An 18,937-nucleotide genomic window follows, 5' to 3' on the forward strand; every position below is an offset into this window, starting at 1 on the left:
GATGTTGAGGAATAATAATTTTTTCATATGTGGTATTATTTCTTAGAATTGAATTATAGAGTAATTTTTCTGATTTAAAGAAATGGGCAGTTTTGGGTTTTTGCCAGATACTGCCAAATTGTTTTTCTCAACTGTTTTACCAATGATTATTTCAGCCAGACTTGTTCTATCACATTGTTGGCAGCATTTAATATCATCTCCTTTTCTTTTTCTTTTTATTCTTGCACAAATGGTATTTCTCAGTTTCTCACACTTGGGAGCTGAAAATGGTTGGTTTTCATTTTTATTTACTAGTCAAGTTGAACGTTCTTCTTAGGTCTATTATTCAATCATATTTTCCAGGAGGGGTATTTTTAGTTCAAAAATTTTTTTTTTTAAAGAAACTCTCCAAGAATTGCTAGAATGGACAATTCTTTTTTTTTTCTTTTTTTTTTTTTTTAAAGATTTTATTTATTTATTTGACAGAGAGAGACAGCGAGAGCAGGAACACAAGCAGGGGGAGTGGGAGAGGGAGAAGCAGGCCTCCCGCCGAGCAGGGAGCCCAATGTGGGACTCGATCCCAGGACCCCGGGATCATGACCTGAGCTGAAGGCAGATGCTTAACGACTGAGCCACCCAGGTGCCCTCTTTTTCTTTTTTTTTTTTTTAAGATTTATTTATTTATTTGACAGAGAGAGAGAGACAGCGAGAGAGGGAACACAAGCAGGGGGAGTAGAAGAGGGAGCAGCAGGCTTTCCCACGGAGCAGGGAGCCCGATGCGGGGCTTGATCCCAGAACCCTGGGATCACGACCTGAGCCGAAGGCAGACGCCTAACGAGTGAGCCACCTAGGCGCCCCTTTAGTTCAAAATTTTTAAAAGATTTTATTTATTTATTTATTTGACAGAGAGAGAGAGAGAGAGTGAGAGAACACAAGCAGGGGGAGCAGCAGAGGGAGAGGGAGAAGCAGGCTCTCCACTGAGCAGGGAGCCCGATGCGGGACTCGATCCCAGGACCCTGAGATCATGACCTGAGCCGAAGGCAGACGCTCAACGGACTGAGCCACCCAGGCGTCCCCAGTTCAATTTTTTTTCTTGACTTGTGGTTAGAATATGGGGTGGAATCCATTCTTTTTGAAATAGCTGGTGTTTCTGTTTCTGTTTTTGAACTGATAGGCAGCTACTACTAGAAAAATTTTAGGCAAGACGTTGAAATGCTCGGTCGGGAGGACCACGATGCCCTTCTAATGCATGTAGTCCTTTGTGAGCCTTTCGACCACTTTTAGTACACAGATCTCACACCCAGAGGTATGGCCGTTAGCCGCACGGTGATTCTGATACTGTAATTAAAATGGCCTAACCCAATAAGGAAACTTCCTTGAACATGTTTTCCTTGTGGTATTATTCTATGTAAAGTTTTTATTGTAATTCAACAACTTTTACAAAATTCTGGGGGAGCTCAGTGGTTTCTTTTTTTTTTAATTTTATTTTATTATGTTAGTCACCGTACATCACATCATTAGTTTTTGATGTAGTGTTCCATGATTCATTGTTTGCGTATAACACCCAGTGCTCCATGCAGAACGTGCCCTCCTTAATACCCATCATCGGGCTGACCCATCCCCCCACCCCCCTCCCCTCTAGAACCCTCAGTTTGTTTCTCAGAGTCCATCGTCTCTCATGGTTTGTCTTCCCCTCCGATTACCCCCCTTCATTTTTCCTTCCCACTGTCTTTTTTTTTTTTTAACGTATAATGTATTATTTGTTTCAGAGGTACAGGTCTGTGATTCATCAGTCTTGCACAATTCACAGCGCTCACCATAGCACCTACCCTTCCCAATGTCTATCACCCAGCCGCCCCATCCCTCCCACCCCCCCTCCACTCCAGCAACCCTCAGTTTGTTTCCTGAGATTGAGTCTCTTATGGTTTGTCTCCCTCTCTGGTTTCATTTTGTTTCATTTTTTTCCCTCCCTTCCCCTATGATCCTCTGTCTTGTTTCTCAAGTTCCTCATGTCAGTGAGATCATATGATACTTCTCTTTCTCTGATTGACTTACTTCGCTTGAGCTCAGTGGTTTCAAAACGCATCTGTACTAAGGTGACATCCAAATCTCTGTACATTTTTGGCCACGTCAACATGTGGGAAAATAAATAAATAAATATTGGCTTTGTGTTTGGGTTGGTTAGGAGAGACAGAAGGAATTAGGGAGGTATGGGATACAGATGGACCTCTTAAGACGCAGAGCTAAGGATGAACGTGGAGGCTGTCACAAAGATATATACAGAGGAAGGGGGGGAGCCCCAGAAGTAAAGACTCGTGGAATCAAACAGAAATACAGAGGGACAAGAGGGCACAGAAGAACATGACATGACAGTATAACTTTCCAGATTTAAAATGCTCCTACTAAAGGCTTTTATTTTATTTTATTTTATTTTATTTTTAAGATTTTATTTATTTATTTGAGAGAGAGAGACGGAGAGAGTGAGAGAGCATGAGCGGGGAGGAGAGGGAGAAGCAGGCTGGGCTGGATCCCACGACTCTGAAATCATGACCTGAGCCGAAGGCAGACGCTTAACGACTGAGCCACCCAGGCGCCCCTACTAAAGGTTTTAAAGGTATTTTTTGCTACCGTGGGTGTAGGCGGTGACATTGGCATTCTCAGTTCCATGTGCCCCTTTGTTTAAGAGGAATTTGTCCAGGATTGCCGGGTTCCCAGGTCCAGATGACACCTGCTTTCCACAAGATAGAAGTGGCCTCTTCCATTCATTAGAGGTGGTTTCACCTTTCAACTTTTAGTGCTGACTGATAGCACGGTTTGGGGCTCTGCCCGAAGCTTGAGTATAGAGTTTGTTTAACGTATAGAAACATGTATGCACACAAAGCACACAAAAATATTTCAGCTACAGCATAATATTAAAGCTCATTTAATATATAAGAAGTTCCTGTAAGTAACTAGTACAACGTAGACCAGGTATCTTTTTTCCACCATCTAATGGTGCAGGCAGGGGATTTAAATGCTCCAGAGGAATTAATAATTAACAAAGGCCTTAAATATACCTCTTTAAAATATCAGATGCTCAATTGATCTTCGGCAAAGGAAACAGTTTGATTTTCCGACCAGTGCCCAGATGGCATTATTGATTAAAGGAAACTCTATAGACTTTAGATGTGGGGCAGACAGGTTGTGGAGTGGACACTGTATTCTCAATATTTGGGGACCCGTTTGAATCCTTGTCCAGGTAGAAGACTCCATTTCCATATTGGCATTTTTTCCCTTGCAAAAATTTTGTATTAAATTTATAATTTAAAAGATAACTTGGAACAGAAAATTTGGGTGGGGTTGAATATTTTAAAGAACTTTTGCAATCAAATGGTCATGTTGACGTTAAAATAAGTTTTGCGATACATCAGGGTTTTTTAAGATTTTATTTATTCATTTGAAAGAGAGAGAGAGAGAACACAAGTGAGGGGGAGGGGTAGAGGGAGAGAGAGAAGCAGACTCCCCACCGAGGAGGGAGCCGGATGCGGGGCTCGATCCCAGGACCCCAGGATCAGGACCTGAGCCGAAGGCAGCCGCTTAACTGACTGAGCCACCCAGGCGCCCCTGTGATACATCAGTTTTTGTGTAGAAATGCATTCTGATGAAGCCCCCAGAGTAAGTTCTTTGTAAAATGAGCCCTTCTTCATCCTTCGCAGATGAACTCAGTGACTTGTCTGAGTTCTTTTCCGCCAGCAACCATTATTTCTTGAGGAGACCTACGTGCCAGGTATTCATTCTCCCAGGTGCTGGGGATAAAACAGGAACCAAAAGAAGTAAGATCCCTGTCCTCACAAAGCTTATAATCTAGTTGAGGAGGGTCACACAATAAATAACCAATGAATCAACCAAATACCTACCCACCCACCCACCTACCTACCTACCTACAGACAAAGTACCGCCAGTGGTAAGTAGTCCATGAAAAATAAGATAGAGGGGGTGTCTTCCTTAGAGATGAGGTAGAAGCTGAGACATGAGATGTTGAACATGTAAATATCAGGGGGAAGACTATTACGGGAGATGGGAACAGTTGGCGCAAAGCCCCTTTGTGAGGAACAAGTCTGACATGTTCAAAAAACAGAAAGAAAATCAATATGGCTGGAGTGGCATGAGCAAGGGGTAGTAAGACAAGGTAGGTAGGTGAGGATGAGCTCCTTCGGGGCCTTGTAAGTGAAGTAATGGTGGGATCACCTCTTTGCAATGTAAGTGACTGGCGGATTTGAAACAGGGAGGTGTCATAACTCTGATGTTGTTTTAAACGATATTCTGTGCTTTGTAAATTGGGAAATCAGAGAAGCAGGAGTGGAACCAGTTGTAGGTTATAGCAATAGTTCAAAGGAGACATGGTGTCATCTTACACCAAAGTGGCAGTAGGAGGGGTGCTAAAAACCAGTTGTATTCAGGTAGAATTGACCCACTGATGTAGTGATTGGAGGGTGGGAGGGTGGTCAGGGGAAAAAAGAATCGAGCACGATTCCTGAATTTTTGGCCTGAACAACTGGGGGCATTGTGATACCATTACTGAAATGGAAAAGACTGGAAAAGAACCGGTTTGGGGGAGGGAACTCAAGAGCTCCGTTTGGAATATGTTAAGTTTGAGATGATTACAAAATAGCTTGAAGGCACTGCAAAGTAGGCAATGTATACATCAAGCTTGAAGCTTCAAGGCTACAGAATTAGGTGAGATCACCCGGGAATGCTTTTTTTTTTTTTTTAAGATTTTATTTATTTGAGAAAGAGATAGAGAGAGTGAGAGCATGAGCAGGGAGGAGAGGGAGAAGCAGACTCTCCACTGAGCAGGGAGCCCGATGTGGGGCTCATCCCAGGACCCTGGGATCATGACCTGAGCCGAAGGCAGACACTTAACCGACTGAGCCACCCAGGTGCCCCTGCCCGGGAATGCTTCAAAAAAAAAAAAAAAAAAGAGGTCCAAGAACTGAGTTCTGGGGCTCTCCAACATTTAGAGGCTGGGAAGAGAGAAGAATCCAACAAAAGATCTGAGAAGCAGCAATGAGTTAGAGAGGAGGAAACCCAAGGAAGTGTGTGGCCCAGACACAGAAGACAGTGAGTGGGTCAAGAAGGATGAGATCAAAAGCTGCTAAGAGAGCGGGTGACTTGAGGACAGAGACTTGACCCATTGGATTTGGCAATGTGAAAATCACGGGTGGCCTTGACAAGAGCAGTCTAGGAGGAATGGTAGAGGTGAAGACCTGGCCGGAGTCAGATAGGGAAATAGAGGCAATGGATGTAGAGAACTCTTTGAAGAAGTGCTGTGAAGGGGCGCAGAGGGGAGGGGTTTAGGCAAAAGGAGATGTTGGGTCACAGGTGTCTTCAAGATGGGAGATGCCAGAGCAGGTTTGTGCGCTGATGACTGTGATCCAGGCTAGAGGGAGTGGGAGAAGTACATGAGCAGTGGACCAAACCCTGGAGGGAATAGGATCCGAACAGAGCGGGGGAGGGTTGGCTTCCTTAAAGAAGCCGCTCATTTAAGTCATAAGCTGTAAAGCAGTGCCTACAGGCACAGGCGAAGGTGTCTATGTGCATTTATTGTGAAAAGGTGAACAAGTTCCATAAAAAATGAAGCAGAGTTATCAGCTGCAAAGGGCTGGGGTGGGTGGTGTCATGTAGGAAGTTTAAGAAAAGGTATGAAATAGCCATTTTGGACAGTGGGAAACTACACCCAGAAGTTCAAAGGCATCGTTCACTGAATTGCCTGAAGGGATCTGTCAAATACAATGGTCTTAATATTAGCAAAGAGATGTTCAAATGTTACTCCTGGTGATGATTAATCAAAAGATACTGCTTAGATTGCACTAGGTCCGTGATAAAAATGTTACCAACAGAGAAAGAAAAATCGCTTTCCCTCCTCTCTGCTGTGGTCAGTGAGCATTCATCCAGCTCCTGATATAATTTATCCAGTTGCTTTGTTATAGGTTGAAAAGAAGGTAGTTTAAGACCGGGTCATTTTGTGTGTGTGTGTGTGCTGCACAATTTGAAGAAATATTAAAACCTAGGAGGTTATGCTAATATTGTTAAGTCGTGGTCTATAGAGTATCATCTATACTGAGTCAAAAGTTGATGAGATGCTATAAAAAGCCTTAAGTCGTCAGTCAGTGTTTGTAGGGTGATGGAAGGGAAGGAGAAGTAGAGGCATAATTAATTTCCAAGCCCAGCCTGCCTATCACCAGATAGCAAGAGCAGGCCCAGGATATGCAAGTAATTTTGCACACGTCATCTTTGCATCAACTCCGCCTGCAAGGTAGTGTCCCTGTTTTACAAACTGGAATTAGGAGGAGTTCAGAAGTTCCTTGCCCAAGACTGCAGTGCCTCAGAGACCAAGGGGTTGGGACTTAATTCCTCCAATTTCAAAGCCAAATACTTGCCAAAGATGTTGGACTCATTCATTCCCTGAACAGATACTGTTGGGTATTTACCAGGCAACAGGCGATGCGCTGAGTACCTTATATATTTTGCCTTAATTTCTTTACACAACTACTCAGTGAGGTAGGGGATACATATTTTTGTATGCTTTTGCAAGTTAGGAAGTTGAGGTTTGAAGAAGGGGATAAATTTGATCATCTTATTAATAGCAGACCCAGAATATGCGAGATGTTTAATTTTGTAGAAAGATTAAAATTTCCTTTTTGGGGGTAATAAGCAATTTAACGTAAGGAATTGAGACAATTGGATTGGCAGGGATTGGGGCCCACCACTCAACACGGAATCTAGATATTCTGGCTAAAAGTGCGTGAATTTATTTTTGATTTGGGGTAACTGAGCAGGTGTCCTAAAATGAATGGGGAAACTGGATCCCAGCTACAGACACCCCTGAAATAATTTTTCACCCGAACAGCAATAGATATTTTGTTTTTCTGTAAATCTTTGCACCAGTGTTAATTTTTCTGTGGCGGGTCCTCTTCTGATACTAAGTCCTGACAACTGAATCCAGGATTTCTCACTGAGCTTTAGACTGTAATTTTCCCTAAAAAGAATTGAATCTAATAAACATGTAAGTAATTTCATCTGCGTTCCATTTGAGACCTTGTCTTCACAAACACTGCCAGCTTATTTTGGCTTTCTTTTAAGTCTTTTATCAAGGAACAAGCTGGGTTTTGGCCGGACCTGAAGAGGTTTCAACCTACCTCTGATCTGGCTTATAGCAGAGGTTCTAAACTGGTAGCCCTTGGGCCAAGTCTTCCACAATTTGGGGATGGCTTTCCAGTGCTTTAAAATTTGAGTTTTTTACAGATTTTCACATAGATTTTTATTTATTTGAGATTTTTAAAAATTTTTATAAATTTTTTCATAGATTTTTTAATTTATAGCTTTTTATTTATTTATTTGAGAGAGAGCCAAAGAGAGCATGTGTGTGTGTGAGAGAGAGAGAGAGAATGAGTGGGGGGGGGAGGGGCAGAGGGAGAGGAAGAAACAAGTGGACTCTCCACTGAGCAGGGAGCCCGATGCAGGACTCGATCCCAGAACCCCGGGATCATGACCTGAGCCAAAGGCAGATGCTTAACCGACTGAGCCACCCAGGTTCCCTTAAAATTTGATTTAAGAACTTTTGTTCAAGGCACACAGTCTTTATCTCTCCTTGGCCCTGCCTCTTATATTACATCTGCCCACTTCATACTTTGCCTACTCTGCCCTGCTCCCCACTGCTTTTAGATTTTCAATCCTCAACTTGGAATGCAAAGTAAAGGCAAGATCTTGCCAGAACCTCAATATCCATAACTGAGAAGCCCAGGCAATGTGTAACTTCCAGGGGCTAGCACTCAGGAGGTGTGAGGTAGAAGTAGTTTACCAGAGCATCTAGGAATGTGAAAGAAAATTCTTTGTAGCCACATCAGCAAGTGCTTTTCCTTAGGAAGGCAGAGGCCAGAGCGAGACAGGCCACATTTTGGGAAAGTACTTTTGGGCTGTCAGCTTTGCCTGGAGTTCAATTTTATGTTGAGATGGTCACAGAGTGGGCAGCCCGTTTCAAGGTGCTGGAAGGAGCTTTCTGGTAAATATTGATGGTGGGATGCTTGTGGTAGGGGGAAGGCTCTGGACCCACTGCTTTCTATTTTAAAAGGAAAAAGAAACCCACATAATTAAAATTTTAGTAAAATGGAACAAATAAGAGAAAGTACAGTGAGAGGAACACATAAGCTTGATTAAAAGCTGTTATCATTGGATTTTTAAAACACTAGGATTTCAACAGGGTCTTTTATCAAAATTAACATAGTTGAACAATTCTTAAAAATGTCCTGTAGGGGTTTTTCTTTCCTTTCCTTTTTTTTTTTTTTTTTTTTTTTTTTCTGGAGGGCAAATTCCTGAACCCTAGGTGGGATTGTTGACTCTCCCCGGTGATGGAAGATGTATTTTGTCTCCCATGTAGGCTGCTGCCAGAGAAGCCGATCTTGGGCTGCGGATGATAAAGCGGAGAGGAGGGTTAGCCCCAAGGCTAAAATGTGAAAACAGCTTCTGAGAAAACACACCTTTGCCCTTTGCCCTTATTCCCTCCCACCAGCACCGATCAGTTCACACTCCCCACGGGACACTGACCTTAATGGTGTATGCCAGGAGAGCCATATCTTTTCCTTTTTCTTTATTACTCCTCGCTTACCTGTTTGGAATTCTGGATACAAGGACTGTTCCAGTTGAGTCAATAAAAAAACGAAACAATTATGCATGAGGATAGTAGCTGTATGTCGTCTCCCTGTTTTGGCAAGAAGAGTGACACATAATCCCCCAGTGACTGGCAGCTTGTGCCCCTGCTATCTCCATGTCAGCCCGGAACCCCAGCTCGTACTCCCGGTCATGTGTGCTGTGCAGTTTCCGCACACGTGTGTGCGCACACGCGAATATGCTGGATGCTGAGCACACATCTGCTTGCTCCGGTGTGGTTCTAGGTCTACACACTCTCTAGGTCCACACGGGATGCGACTTACAGTCTCAACGTGAGTCTTTCAGGTTGGATTAAAAAAACCAAACAAACCCAGAACGGGCGCCTGGGTGGCTCAGTGGGTTAAGCGACTGCCTTCGGCTCAGGTCATGATCTCAGGGTCCTGGGATGGAGCCCTGCATCGAGTCTGCTCAGTGGGGAGTCTGCCTGTCCCTCTCCCACTGCCACTCCCCCTGCTTGTGCTCTCTCTCTCTGTCAAATAAATAAAATCTAAAAACAAACAACCCAGAAGGTACTTGGCCTGTAACATTGAGGTCAATGTTGTAATGCCAGAACTGCTCCCTCCACCCCTTTGACTTCTATTTGAAAGTGGTTGTGAAGACCTAAAAGGACTCATTTTCCCACACACTCGTTTCTGAATGGCCCATTTCTGGTTAAGTTCACACTTGACTGGCTGCCGTGTTTCCATCCCTCCTGGTCTGAGGGCCCAGAGACCAGGAGCACATGAGCTGGCAGGTGAAACTTCTCGTGTCTGGGTGGGCCGTGGCTCTTCCTTGGCACTGAGAAAAGCAATGAGATTCTGAAGGCAGAATTTCTCCCAGGAAGGTGAATCGTTTCATAAATGGCGTCGACCGTCATTTAATTTTTGAGTCGAGTTTAATGACAGATTTGATTTTCAACATTCTAAAAATACTACGGAATTTGTATGAAGCATAGAAATTGTATAACCTTGGCAAGGGGAATTTCTTAACTCCCATCTCCAGAAAGTTCCATTCCTCACTTCGGTTCTAGGTTGATTGATGCACCCTGATTAATATTTACTGCTCTGTGTTGAATGCTGCAAGACCTGCTTTTTATTTTGCTGCTTACAGCTCAAAGGCTGAAACTCAGATCCTTAAGCTCTGTTACCATGAGACTCACCCAACTGCTCACATAACACCTGTTTGGGCTAGTGCCCCATTTCCCAGGTCCTGAAATAACACTGCTGGCAAATATCCCTCCCTCTCCGCCTAACCCTCCCCCCCCCCCCACCGACACCCCAGGGCTCCACAGCACGTAAGAAATGTCAGCCTGACCCGGCCATCTAGGGCTTTTGTCACCATGCTATCCCAAAGTAAGTTCAATGAACAGTGATGTTACCTTAATATGGAAAAGAAAATTTCCTATGTGTATTAGTTTGCTGGCACTGCTGTAACAAAGAACCACACACTGGGTGGCTTAAGACAACAGAAAAGTATTGCCTGCAAGTGAGAACTCCAAAACCAAAGTGTCAGCAGGGTTGTTCCTTCTGAGCACTAGGAGAGAAAATCTGCTCCGTGCCTTTCTCCTAGCTTCTGGTAGTTTGTTGCAATCTTTGACAATTCCCTGACCCTCAGAGGCTTCACCCTGACCTCTGGCTTCATCCTCTGATGGTCTTTGCTGTGTGTGCATGCCTGTCACCCCATTTTCCCTTTTTATAAGGACGCCAGTCATACTGGATTAGGTCTCACCTGAATGACCTCATTTTAACTCGATGACCTCTGTAACAACCCTGTCTCCAAATGAGTTCCCATTCCGAGGTTCTGGGTGTTAGGACTTTAGCATATGGATCTTGAGAGGACACAGTTCAACCCCTAACACCGTGCTACCCCAAATTCCCTCATCTGGTTATCCTTTGGCTAACTTACAACACCTCAGAGGTGGCAGCCCACTTCCCCCCCTTCTCCAAGACTCTAGCTATGGCCCTGCCCCGGGTCCTTCCAGATTCCTGGACTTCCCTTCTCTGTTTGGCCTGCCTTCAACCTGGGTGATCCTGCCGCACTTCATGTCCCTAGGAGGGAAACTTCTATTTCCTATCTTGGTAAGATTCTGTCTTTTTCCTTCTCCATTCCACCATTTCCTGCTTTTCAGTACCTCGGCTGAACCAAGTACACGCCCAGCCTCCCCAGGAAGCTCCCTTTCCAAATTCATTATAGTCACCATCTTCCTCCCCTACCCCCGTGGTGCCTCGCCTGCTAAGCTTTGCTCTCTTCTAGAGGCAAGTCCTGCTTAGACATCAGTTCCTTGAAGACGTGCTGCCTAAGGACAGTGGTGTGGTTGAGAATGTTTGATTTGTTGAGTCAGGAAGAGGGGAGAAGTTTGTTTTGTTTTGTCTGAGAGGAGGATTTTGTGACAGATCTACCACCAACTGTAGCCACACCGACCAAGTGAACCAGTGGCTTTAGGTAGTGTTTCCCAAAATATGTAAGGGGACATTTCTGCCTTTCTAGAAAATCACTTCCATCCCCTGTCCCCCATTAAGTTACAGAGATGAAGAAATGACAGTATAGTATCTCCTGATGGAGACATGCAGTATATTAATTAAAGTCTCTGACAAGTCCAGCTGAACAGAAACTGGTCTAACTTTGTGTGTGTTTATTTCTATTTTATTTTACAGTAGCTTCGTAGCACATTACTGACACCATTACAACTTACTACTAACAATCACTGTTGATACAGCAAAGGTCAGCAAACATTTCAGCATTTGTACTTGAACAGTGTTTCATCCATCTTTAAGCTGGGCAAACCTTAAGTATTTTGCAATTAAAAAATATATATAATCTAGGAAAATCTACACATTTCCAATTTCAAATAACCAACTTCATAATTTTGATTTTATGGACAATGTTTTTTAAAACATTGAGATGTAATTAACACATATTGGTTTCAGGTGTACCGCCCAAAGAGTCACTATTTGTATATATTGCAAAATGCACCGCAAGTCTAGTTAACATGCCCCATATGTAGTTAGAGAAGCATTTTTCTTGTAATGAGAACTTTTAAGATCTGCTCTCTCAGCAAATTTCAATATCAGTCCAGAATTATTAACTACCGTCGCCATGCTGTATATTACATCCCCGAGACTTATTTTATGACTGGAAGTTTGTACCTTCTGACCACTTGGTTTAACTTTTTTTCCAGAATTTTCTTACTACGAAAATCATCAGAGAATTACACAGTCAACACTCACATACCAACCAACTAGATTCTATAGTTAACATTTTTGCTGTTTTTGCTTTTTTCCATTGTAACCATCTGTCCATCTCTCTCTCTCTCTCTCTCTCTATCGATCCCTCTTATTTTTTGATGCATTTCAGAGTAGGTCACCTTTTGCCCAAAACTACCTTAGCACACCTATCCTTAACCAGCTTTGTTTACGAATTCGTGTGTCATCCTTGTGCAGGGGCCATGCTAATCTTCTCTGTATCGTTCCAATTTTAGTGTAAGTGCTGCCGAAGCGAGCAGTAAACCAGCTTTGTTTAAATCAGCATTTCCTTGTCCCCCATGAGCACAGAAGTCACATGTATTTTTTTTGAAGATTTTATTTATTTATTAGAGAGCAGGGGGAAGGGCAAAAGGTAGAGGGAGAAGCAGACTTCCCACGGAGCAGGGAGCCTGATGCGGAGCTCGATCCCAGGACCCTGGGACCATGACCTGAGCCGAAGGCAGACACTTAACTGACTGAGCCACCCAGGTGCCCCTAAAAGTCACATGTTTTTTTTCTAAAACGTACTGATGTCACCCAAATTTCATGCTCCACAGGAGAGACTTTGGGCTAGATGCTTTGGGGTTATGAAATCTCAGCTTACTTAAAATCATTGTCCTGTCTCATTTAGATTAATCACAGGATGAGAAGGGCCACATTTAATCACAGGCGAGGAAGACGTGAGGACTCTTGCCCAAGGTCATACAGCCAGGCCGTGGCCTATTAGCTCTAGAGCTTTTTCTGCAGAATGGTGGTGGTCTGCCTTGTCCTTGAACCCGGAGACATTTTCCTTCCACTCTGGTCGTTGCACACCTCTGTAGCTGACTGCGTTTGTCTTCGGTTTCACTGGAGTGTTTTAGGGGGGAACAAAGTAAAGCCTCTGGGCCAGGCTCCACACTAGGCTTCCAGAAGATGGAGGGGGAGGGCCAGACGTTGGCATAGATGAACCACTCCTTTGTAACTTCATTTCTTCCAGTTACTTGTTACATCTCACCCAGACTTCTTTTCCTTGGCCATGCCCACATTTTATCCTCTCCTTCCCGAATTCCTAAAATTCATCATCTCGTTTTTCGTGACAAAAGGTGTTTTTTTGTTTTGTTTTATTTTTATTTATTTTATTTTATTTTTTTATCATGTTCAGTTAGCTAGCATATAGTACGTGGAGAAGTATTCAAGGTAATCTACAGCAGGCCTCTCACCCTCTTCAGGGCATTTGTAATACCTAGCTCTTTCAGAGACTAGGATCTAGGGAGCGGGTGAGCCCAAGGGGGAATGATAGCTCTCCAATTTTATATTCTACCTGAAAAAATGTTTGTGAGTCCAAAACTCCATAGGAAGGCTACTATCACAGCAATGAGATATGTCCTCCTCAAGTTACATTCAAGGAAACTCATGGCATCCTATGATTACCTTCTATACTTAAAAAACAAGGTTTTTTTTTTTTTTTTAGTAGTTAATTTCTATCCTAATGATTAGATATGTCTCAGGAAAACGGCTTTTATCAGTCTAAGATTTCTAGTAGTAGTTATTGGTTCCATAGTACTAATCTTTTAAATGTTTGAGGATAGATAAATTTAACTCCTTGTTTTCCGCTACTATTTCCCGATATAAATAGTATTTGAAACATTTCTGGGGCGCCTGGCTGTGTCAGTCAGCAGAGCACGTGACTCTTCATCTCAGCGTTGTGAGTTCAAGCCCCACGTTGGGCATAGAATTTTCTTAAAAAAATTTTTTTTTAAATTTCGTCTGAGAATTATGTTCTTGGTAATAATGATTGTTAGGATCTCAATTACCATAACTCACTAAAAATCCTATAATTATTGAGTGGTTACTATTGATTGATTGATTAATTGATTTGAATTCCAGTATAATTAATGTATGGTGTTCTGTTAGTTTCAGTTGTACAATATAGTGAGTCAACACTTCTGTACATTACACAGTGCTCACCACAGTAGGTGTGCTCTTGATCCCCTTATTTATACGTATTCCATGGAATTTCCAAAAGGATTCAAGGCAGGTGAATTAAAAGTTTTGTTTTCTGTAACAAGTTTGTGTATTACAGTCTTCATTTAAAAAACTGAAAAAGACAGAGCTGTAATTTCTGGGTTTGCATTTTTTTCCATGGGCCTCCATGTTGAGGTAAAGTGAAAACAAAGTTTGTCTACCCTGATTACAACATACAAAAGCTATCCCACTCCTTTCCAACAACAAAGGGTAAAGACAAAAGCTTGGTTATGAAATAAGATTTATTCTGATTGCTGACATTTTAAGAAAATGCAATCATTTACATATAAAGCCATGATGAAGAAACAATTTTTATGGCTTTAGACATATTCTGAAAGGCCTTGGAAGCAATCTCATTCTGGTATCATCTGGAGAAAGGTTTCTATGGCAACTCACGAAGGCTTGATGTTTCTTATTCTTTTCAAGAGCATAAATCATCCCACAGCCTGAGGCTCCGGTAAAGGTCCCCTTCATTTTGGAAGCGATTGTCATTTGTTTTTTCTGTTAGATATTTTGTCTGTCTTAGAGAAAGCAGAGCAAAGGGCTTCCAAGAAGGCTTGGAATCTATCTTTTTCATATTTGCGAGCAAGACGTCAATAGCCTAAGCCTAGACGTTGCTTCTCAGTGATCGAAATGACGGTACACATTGGTAGGCTTGGTTTATGTCACGTTGTCTCTCTTTTCCAAAGAGTTGGGTTGATGCGTTCTCGGGAAAGTCAGTCTGTACTTAAGGAGAAAGAACCGTTTGGCCAAAGCACTTAAGCTGTAGTTCAGGGGAGCTGACCTTGAGGGCACTGCATTTGCTCTAGAAGCTTTCAGATTGTCCTGTAATATGCTTTCAAGGTTTTGGGCACGGACAGGCTGCAGGTGATTTTTATCCATGTATTCTTTCCAAGAGAACGAATAAAGATATATTTCAATTTTAAAACTTGGCATGCTTGGGGAATTTTTCTAAACACAGGCCATTGTGTATATTATAGGAGTGACTAATGAAATGACTAGTGAAAAACACATAGAGGACATAGAAACAGAACTGGATTTTAGCTCTAACTCTGCCATAGCTGGTTGGGTAACACTGAGCAAGCCCTTGAATCTCTCTGAGCCTCCAGTTTTTAATCTAAAGAACAGAAATAATAATGCCAGCCTCACAGGTCATGTTAAGGACTGAATGTGTGTGAATATAGGAAACTACAGTGCTGTAAAATGTAAGGTGGTTAATATCGGCAGGCTCTTTCTTTCCAGCTTTTTCCCTTTGAAAAAGTCAAAGGTGTCCCTTACCATTTCTTTTTTTTAAGATTTATTTACTGATTTGAGAGAGAGAGTACAAGCAGGGGGAGAGAGAAAGAGAGAGAAGCAGACTCTGTGCTGAGGACGGAGCCCCACACGGGGCTTGATCTCATGACCCTGAGATCACCACCTGAGCCAAAACCAAGACTCAGACGCTCAACTGACTGTGCCACCCAGATGCCCCCCTTTGCCATTGCTGGTGTGACCAGAGGAAATCAGTTTCAGTGTGTGCAAATATTTTAGTTTCTTACACTAAATCAAATATATTATGTTTACATAGACACCATCACGGCCATTTATTTATTTATTGACTAGGTGATTTAATGTCATCTTTGTTGAAGGGTATTAAATGAATCCATTCCATAATCACCTAAGCGCCAACTGTGTCCTAGGATTGAGGAGACAAAGAACGGATGATTAAATTCTTATCATCCAGGAAATAAGTTTTCTGAGTTTCAGGGCCACAGCATAATCTGTTCAGGCAGGTGCCCTGCACAAGGTGGCCAGGCTGATGCAGTGACAGAGGGGATGCGGTCCAGCCCACATTCTGCCAGCCAAGCCATTTGGCCCATGTGTGCTGCATTCCACTGAAAGAAGGACACCATTTTGAAATTTACCTGCGGGGTTTGTGTGCATCTTCTTGTAATTTACACAAAGGCACAGAATGTGCCCACAGTGGCCCTGCTGCTTGTATGGTCCGTGATGTTTAATGGAAGGCTCCCTGTGTTTCACCTGTTAGTGTGAGGAAGGCTGCTGGACATGTTTGTTATCTGGAGTCCAAATGTCTGGATTTGAATACAGGCTCTGCCACTTTTTTTTTTAGCTTTGTGACCTTGGGCACATGACTTGGCCTCTCTGCACTTCATTTTCTACATCTCCTCACTTCACAGAGTTGTTGAAAGGATAAATTCTTCTCTTTTTTTAAAGATTTTATTTATTTGACAGAGAGACACACAGTGAGAGAGGGAACGCAAGCAGGGGGAGTGGGAGAGAGTCTTTCTGCTGAGCAGGGAGCCCGATGTGGGGCTTGATCCCTGGACCCTGGGATCATGACCTGAGCCGAAGGCAGACGCTTAACGACTGAGCCACCAGGCGCCCCAAGGATAAATTCTTATATGTAAAACACTTAGAGCTCAAAATGTTAGCTGTTTTGTGATGTTTTTACCTGCCTCTCTACTCCGTGTTGGAGTTCAGCAATTAACCACCGAATTCCATCTACAAATACCACTTTCCTTTAATGAATTTATTTCACACAGGGGATATTTTCATCTTACCGCAGGCCCTTTGTGTGTGTGTGTATTTGTGCTAAATAACTAAAAGGCATTCTCTTTAGAGACATCAAAGAACCCCAGTTCTTTGATCAGAAGGTCACTTGGTTGTTTCTAGAAATTTCTCATAAAACCATTGCTTTGTCAGAAGTGACAGAGGTGTCGAGGGCTATTTGCAGATTTTTGGCTTTCATCCTTCCTGGGGGAATGCTTATATCTTTTACCACGTTTATAAGGTTAGAGATGCTTTGAGGTACAGCGAATTTCTTCGTCAATTTTGGTTAACATGATACTTTTTGGGGGGTGGGTGCGTAGTTTTAGACTGAGAAAAAAAAGTCCTTACATGGTATTGAAGTATTGATGTTTCATAATGTTTTCAAAACAATTAACTTTGCATTTTTGAAAAAGTTTCGTGAAATATTCAGGTTTCGATATGAAGGACGTGAGCCAGGTTGACAAAGCAAAGCATGAGGCAAGTGGGGATGACGATTTTTCTCTTCCTTCCCCGTCCTAACCCTTCCACCGATCCTAAGACACCTTGGGAAAACAAAAAAACAAAAAACAACCATCCTTTTGTTGCCAGTACTTTCCAGTCTCCTGCCTCATCCAACTCTTGGGTCATTTTCCATGACATGAAAACTTGGAAGCATTGCATGCTAATAATGCTAATAATTTTTAGATATTGAAAATAATTTGTATGTCTCCTCCCAATGGAGGGCTCCAAGTCATCAAGATAATCATCACTTTGATGAAACTCTTTTCCAAATAAACTGCCTGAGAAGAAGGATGCAATGTTTTTTTTTTTTTAAGATTTTTTAATTTATTTATTTGAGAGAGAGAGAATGAGAGACAGCATGAGAGGGAAGAGGGTCAGAGGGAGAAGCAGACCCCCCACTGAGCAGGGAGCCTGATGCGGGACTCGATCCCGGGACTCCAGGATGATGACCTGAGCCGAAGGCAGTCGCTTAACCAACTGAGCCACCCAGGTGCCCAGGATGCAACGTTTTTATGATTTCATGGCATTAGGCATTAGACTCAGATGTGTCGTGCTATTCGTCATTCATCCAAGGAAGACTCTTTGAGCCAAAATACTGTAGCCACTGCACCATCTGGAGTCAAATGAGATGATCTTATCAGGGGCCTTTCGGGGGCACAGAGGGGCTGTCACCGAATGTGCCAATGGTAATTCGTTTGTGAAATATTAATTGATCCTGCATGTCAAGCACCAGTTTAATTAACTTTTTAAAAGTACAAAGTGATTTGAAGTTCGCTCCTCAATTGGTTACCAAAGTTAAATATCCATTGAAGAGAAAAACTGACACTTTAAGGGTCCTGTGTTTAGATGGAAAGTAGAATGTTTTTTTTGTTTGTTTGTTTTCGTTTTGGTTTTTTTAAGAGAGAACATAAACAGGGGGAGCGGCAGGCAGAGGGAGAAGCAGGCTCCCAGCTGAGCAGGGAGCCCGATGTGGGGCTCGATTCCGGGACCCTGGGATCACGACCCGAGCTGAAGGCAGACGCTTAACCGACTGAGCCACCCAGGCGCCCATGATAGCAGAATGTTTTAAGATACTTTGCATCAATCAGGGTAATAAGGTTATTGTATTTTTAATTTTTCCTCTTTGGTCCAAGGTTAGTAGCGAAGAGTTCAGGTTTGGGGCTGAGCTCTGACCCTGTCATTTACTGAGTGTGTAATCAAGGGCAAGTCAGTGAATGTCTCTAAACCCCCATTTTTCTTTTCTTTTTAAAATGAGGATAATAATACCTCCCCACATGGTGAAGACCCAATGAGCTTTGCTTGGAAAGCGTTTCACCCAGAACAAACCAAGTGCTCGATGCTTTACGATGGTGGCTGTCACTACTGTGAATATTTTCTTTTTTTAAAAACTGCTGTTGTTTTTTCACTTGTGTCTGGAAATGATTGCATGAGTGTTTAAACAGTACCAGTCACGTCTAGTGTTTTTTAGGCAAACGTATGTCTGCTACTTTCTGATCTGGGGTTGGTTTCTTTTTTCTTTTCTTTTTTTCACCCTAGTATTGCATTGTAAAATTCCCAGACTTCCCAGAGAATGCATCATCCCTCCTATTTTTGTTCCATGGCAAAATGGAAAAAAAAAGTTCCCAGCAACTGGCAGAGGAACGAACTCTTGAGAAATAACCCTGTTGTAAGCTGGGGTGGCTCTGTGGAGTTCAGTATTTGCTTATTCTTCCATCGGTTAAACCATCATCCTTCCCCCAGTCATCAGTGAGGAACCTCTGGCGAGCTACTTCTTAATCTTTTTTTTTTTTTTAAGATTTTATTTATTTATATGAGAGAGAGAGAAAGAGAGAGAGCATGAGTGTTGGGGGCGGGCAGAGGGAGAAGGAGAAGCAGACTCCCCACTGAGCAGGGAACCTGATGCGGCGCTTGATCCCAGGACCCCGGGATCATGACCTGAGCCGAAGGCTCCCCTTAATCTTAATCACCTCCTGACT

The 18,937-nt window shown here is 42.8% G+C and overlaps 1 protein-coding gene and 1 non-coding gene across 4 annotated transcripts in view; one reads left to right on the plus strand and one right to left on the minus strand.

Annotated features, from left to right (window-relative positions):
- The window catches only part of MAOB (monoamine oxidase B), a 114,583-nt gene that overhangs the window by 24,541 nt on the left and 71,105 nt on the right, over positions 1 to 18,937 (plus strand). The gene's annotated exons all lie outside the window — the stretch shown is intronic.
- On the minus strand, positions 12,061 to 12,166 carry LOC113931613. The gene has a single exon (XR_003522780.1). It is a non-coding gene; the product is annotated as a U6 spliceosomal RNA (small nuclear RNA).

Source organism: Zalophus californianus, chromosome X, assembly GCF_009762305.2.
Source record: "Zalophus californianus isolate mZalCal1 chromosome X, mZalCal1.pri.v2, whole genome shotgun sequence".
Classification (NCBI taxonomy): Eukaryota; Metazoa; Chordata; class Mammalia; order Carnivora; family Otariidae; genus Zalophus; species Zalophus californianus.